The sequence below is a fragment of the Salvelinus fontinalis genome, chromosome 29 (genome assembly GCF_029448725.1).
Source record: "Salvelinus fontinalis isolate EN_2023a chromosome 29, ASM2944872v1, whole genome shotgun sequence".
NCBI classification, from domain to species: Eukaryota; Metazoa; Chordata; class Actinopteri; order Salmoniformes; family Salmonidae; genus Salvelinus; species Salvelinus fontinalis.
In genome coordinates this window covers 992,565-998,564 of record NC_074693.1, presented here as the reverse complement: position 1 = coordinate 998,564, position 6,000 = coordinate 992,565, and positions in this window count along the sequence as shown.

Genomic DNA, 6,000 nt, shown 5'->3' with positions numbered 1-6,000 from the left:
ACACCATTAGACTATTAGGTTGACTCCAGGTTATAACACCATTAGACTATTAGGTTGACTCCAGGTTATAACACCATTAGACTATTAGGTTGACTCCATGTTATAACACCATTAGACTATTAGGTTGACTCCAGGTTATAACACCATTAGACTATTAGGTTGACTCCAGGTTATAACATCAATGCATTCGACTATTAGGTTGACTCCAGGTTATAACACCATTAGACTATTAGGTTGACTCCAGGTTATAACACCATTAGACTATTAGGTTGACTCCAGGATATAACACCATTAGACTATTAGGTTGACTCCAGGTTATAACACCATTAGACTATTAGGTTGACTCCAGGTTAGAACACAATTAGACTATTAGGTTGACTCCAGGTTATAACACCATTAGACTATTAGGTTGACTCCAGGTTATAACATCAATGCATTAGACTATTAGGTTGACTCCAGGTTATAACACCATTAGACTATTAGGTTGACTCCATGTTATAACACCATTACACTATTAGGTTGACTCCAGGTTATAACACCATTAGACTATTAGGTTGACTCCAGGTTATAACACCATTAGACTATTAGGTTGACTCCAGGTTATAACACCATTAGACTATTAGGTTGACTCCAGGTTATAACACCATTAGACTATTAGGTTGACTCCAGGTTATAACACCATTAGACTATTAGGTTGACTCCAGGTTATAACACCATTAGACTATTAGGTTGACTCCAGGTTATAACACCATTAGACTATTAGGTTGACTCCAGGTTATAACACCATTAGACTATTAGGTTTAGTCCAGGTTATAACACCATTAGACTATTAGGTTTAGTCCAGGTTATAACACCATTAGACTATTAGGTTTAGTCCAGGTTATAACACCATTAGACTATTAGGTTGACTCCAGGTTATAACACCATTAGACTATTAGGTTGACTCCAGGTTATAACACCATTAGACTATTAGGTTGACTCCAGGTTATAACACCATTAGACTATTAGGTTGACGCCAGGTTATAACACCATTAGACTATTAGGTTGACTCCAGGTTATAACACCATTAGACTATTAGGTTGACTCCAGGTTATAACACCATTAGACTATTAGGTTGACTCCAGGTTATAACACCATTAGACTATTAGGTTGACTCCAGGTTATAACATCATTAGACTATTGGGTTGACTCCAGGTTATAATACCATTAGACTATTAGGTTGACGCCAGGTTATAACACCATTAGACTATTAGGTTGACTCCAGGTTATAACACCATTAGACTATTAGGTTGACTCCAGGTTATAACACCATTAGACTATTAGGTTGACTCCAGGTTATAACACCATTAGACTATTAGGTTGACTCCAGGTTATAACACCATTAGACTATTAGGTTGACTCCAGGTTATAACACCAATGCATTAGACTAATGCCCACATTTCAGAGGTTGACTAAATATGTTACGCTAACATGTGTCCACTGATAGCCTGGGGATACATTCTGATCCATAGACACCATACTTCCTGAATGTCAGTCTTTCAACCACACGCTAAGTCATGTCACTCTGATAGTAACAAGCTTGTTTCCAGGCTGTGTGTGTGTGTGTGTGTGTGTGTGTGTGTGTGTGTGTGTGTGTGTGTGTGTGTGTGTGTGTGTGTGTGTGTGTGTGTGTGTGTGAGAGAGAGAGAGAGAGAGAGAGAGAGAGAGAGAGACTGTATATATACATAATATCACATTTGAATTGTCTTCATTATTTTGGAACTTCTGTGAGTGTAATGTTTACTGGTCATTTTTATTGTTTATTTCACTTTTGTTTATTATCTACTTCACTTGCTTTGGCAATGTTAACATATGTTTCCCATTCCAATGAAACCCATTGAAATAGAGAGAGAGATAGAGAGAGAGGTGCAATGAGCATGAAACAGGTGGGACAGAGATGTTCAGATTAAAAAATAGAGATATTTTTCTTTCTGTTTGTTGTTACCTGTTTTGCATGTTATTTTGGCATTAATACGTGTCACACATCAGTTTGCAAACAATGTAAAAAAAACAGTGAATAAAGCCGCAAACAAACATGGTCTCTTTGTTTTCTTGAGGAAGGCAGCTCCAAAATGCAGGTGTTTCAGCTCAGTGCTCTCTGTGGTGTTGGGACTGCCTGAGGATAATACGGAGTGTAGGGGTTGGTAATGTTCTCTAGTTGTGTTGTGATTGGCTCAGTGTTCTGTCACTCATGGGGACACTACGTCACCACAAAATCTACGGGTAGAGCTCGAAAATTCAAGCCCCTTGGGTGCTGCCATAGATTTACATTAGAAGTGCCCATCCAAGAAGACTCAAGGTCATTGGCCACAGATAAAATGACGTCAAATCACAGTCATCATCATGAATCATGTAGACAATCTACTGGCAAATCCTCTTCAATCCTTGTCACATGAAGAGAAATGATAGATAAAACGTATGGGTGCTCATTGGCCATTGGACATAAACATTACACAACAAGTTGGACATCGTAAATTCAACAATGAGTTGTTTGGAAGGAATCAGCGGTTAACTGCATATGTTGCAAAGCAATCACTAGCCTGCTATTCAGTGGAGAGGGGGTGAGGTCCAAGTCTGGGTTTAAGGGTCTCTTTTCCAAGCTTAAAAGGATAAACATTCCCTCGCAACACACCATCGGCCAGAAAAAGTTGAATACATTGGCAACCATCATTTCTGCCGCGTTAAAAACAACTGGAAACTCGGAACTGGGAAATCTCAGACTTCAATGAGTTCAAGACAACTGGGAACTGAAAAAAAACGAGCTCCGACTAGGAAAACTCGGAATTCCAAGTCGGGAACTCAGGCCTCTTTCTAGATATGGCGGATATGGGATATGGGACATGGCTATTGCTGTTCTGTTCAGGGACTTTCCAGGACTACAATGAGTCAGGTAACTTGACGGCTCTAGAAATGTCCTGGAGGGAGGTGGTGTGAGGGAGTGCACAGGCAAGGGTGTTGCAAAAGGAGGAGAGAGAACGATAACGAGTAGTATCAGTGGAGAAAGAGGACGTGCTGGTTCAGGAAGAGGATTGTTCCATACTACTACTGTCATTTTCACCTTCGGGATTAGCGTGAGTTCATTCGATGGAGCTAGCTACCAGCCAGAGTGATGCTAGCTAGCTACCAGCCAGAGTGATGCTAGCTAGCTACCAGCCAGAGTGATGCTAGCTAGCTACCAGCCAGAGTGATGCTAGCTAGCTACCAGCCAGAGTGATGCTAGCTAGCTACCAGCCAGAGTGATGCTAGCTCGCTACCAGCCAGAGTGATGCTAGCTCGCTACCAGCCAGAGTGATGCTAGCTAGCTACCAGCCAGAGTGATGCTAGCTAGCTACCAGCCAGAATGATGCTAGCTAGCTACCAGCCAGAATGATGCTAGCTAGCTACCAGCCAGAGTGATGCTAGCTAGCTACCAGCCAGAGTGATTCTAGCTAGCTACCAGCCAGAGTGATGCTAGCTGCAAGTATATTGTATTTTTAGAATATTCAATAAATAATAAAAAAATATATATACTGTATATATTTTTAAAAGCAGACAATGAAAGCTCTTACAATATTCGATGATTACATTTATCTAAAACTGGCTATAGGCTACCTGCACCACCAAGTCAGAACTGTAGGCTAAGTTATGAGGGGGAAAGGGACCAAATTATTAGGGTGAGGCAGTACAGGGACTGCTGTACACCTACCAGCCCAACCACAACAAGGCAGCCTTCAAGCAGAACAAGGAGAACCTGGCGACAGAGAGGAGCGGCAGCAGGCAGACTGACGAGGAGGGGGACCTGAAAGGGGAGAAGGAGAAACGTGGGGTGGAAATCGGGGCCAGGTTCCCCATCTCTACCCCGGGCCGGACGCCACTCTGCTAAACACGGCAACAACAAGACCAGAATAGACAATCTGAAGATCTGAGAGGGTCTTAGGTTGCTGCGACGAGGGTCTTATAGGTTGCTGCGACGATGGTCTTATAGGTTGCTGCGACGAGGGTCTTATAGGTTGCTGCGACGATGGTCTTAGGCTGCTGCGACGATGGTCTTATAGGTTGCTGCGACGAGGGTCTTATAGGTTGCTGCGACGAGGGTCTTATAGGTTGCTGCGACGAGGGTCTTATAGGTTGCTGCGACGAGGGTCTTATAGGCTGCTGCGACGATGGTCTTATAGGTTGCTGCGACGAGGGTCTTATAGGTTGCTGCGACGAGGGTCTTATAGGTTGCTGCGACGAGGGTCTTATAGGTTGCTGCGACGAGGGTCTTATAGGTTGCTGCGACGAGGGTCTTATAGGTTGCTGCGACGATGGTCTTAGGTTGCTGCGACGAGGGTCTTAGGTTCCTGCGACGAGGGTCTTAGGTTGCTGCGACGAGGGTCTTGTAGGTTGCTGCGACGAGGGTCTTAGGTTGCCGCGACGAGGGTCTTATAGGTTGCTGCGACGAGGGTCTTAGGCTGCTGCGACGATGGTCTTAGGTTGCTGCGACGAGGGTCTTATAGGTTGCTGCGACGAGGGTCTTATAGGTTGCTGCGACGAGGGTCTTATAGGTTGCTGCGACGAGGGTCTTATAGGTTGCTGCGACGAGGGTCTTAGGTTGCTGCGACGAGGGTCTTATAGGTTGCTGCGACGAGGGTCTTAGGTTGCTGCGACGAGGGTCTTATAGGTTGCTGCGACGAGGGTCTTATAGGTTACTGCGACGAGGGTCTTAGGTTGCTGCCGCTGCGACGAGGGTCTTATAGGTTGCTGCGACGAGGGTCTTAGGTTGCTGCGACGATGGTCTTAGGTTGCTGCGACGATGGTCTTAGGTTGCTGCGACGATGGTCTTAGGTTGCTGCGACGATGGTCTTATAGGTTGCTGCGACGATGGTCTTATAGGTTGCTGCGAAGAGGGTCTTATAGGTTGCTGCGACGATGGTCTTATAGGTTGCTGCGACGAGGGTCTTATAGGTTGCTGCGACGAGGGTCTTATAGGTTGCTGCGACGAGGGTCTTATAGGTTACTGCGACGAGGGTCTTATAGGTTGCTGCGACGAGGGTCTTATAGGTTGCTGCGAAGAGGGTCTTATAGGTTGCTGCGAAGAGGGTCTTATAGGTTGCTGCGACGAGGGTCTTATAGGTTGCTGCGACGAGGGTCTTATAGGTTACTGCGACGAGGGTCTTAGGTTGCTGCGACGAGGGTCTTATAGGTTGCTGCGACGATGGTCTTATAGGTTGCTGTGACGAGGGTCTTATAGGTTGCTGCGACGAGGGTCTTATAGGTTGCTGCGACGAGGGTCTTATAGGTTGCTGCGACGAGGGTCTTATAGGTTACTGCGACGAGGGTCTTATAGGTTGCTGCGACGAGGGTCTTATAGGTTACTGCGACGAGGGTCTTAGGTTGCTGCCGCTGCGACGAGGGTCTTATAGGTTACTGCGACGAGGGTCTTATAGGTTGCTGCGACGAGGGTCTTATAGGTTGCTGCGACGAGGGTCTTATAGGTTACTGCGACGAGGGTCTTAGGTTGCTGCCGCTGCGACGAGGGTCTTATAGGTTGCTGCGACGAGGGTCTTATAGGTTACTGCGACGAGGGTCTTATAGGTTGCTGCGACGATGGTCTTAGGTTGCTGCGACGAGGGTCTTATAGGTTGCTGCGACGAGGGTCTTATAGGTTGCTGCGACGAGGGTCTTAGGTTGCTGCGACGAGGGTCTTAGGTTACTGCGACGAGGGTCTTAGGTTACTGCGACGAGGGTCTTATAGGTTGCTGAGACGAGGGTCTTATAGGTTGCTGCGACGAGGGTCTTATAGGTTGCTGCTGCTGCGACGAGGGTTTTAGGTTGCTGCCGAAGCGACAAGGGGCTTATAGGTTGCTGCCGCTGCGACGAGGGTCTTATAGGTTGCTGCGACGATGGTCTTATAGGTTGCTGCGACGATGGTCTTATAGGTTGCTGCGACGAGGGTCTTATAGGTTGCTGCGAAGAGGGTCTTATAGGTTGCTGCGACGA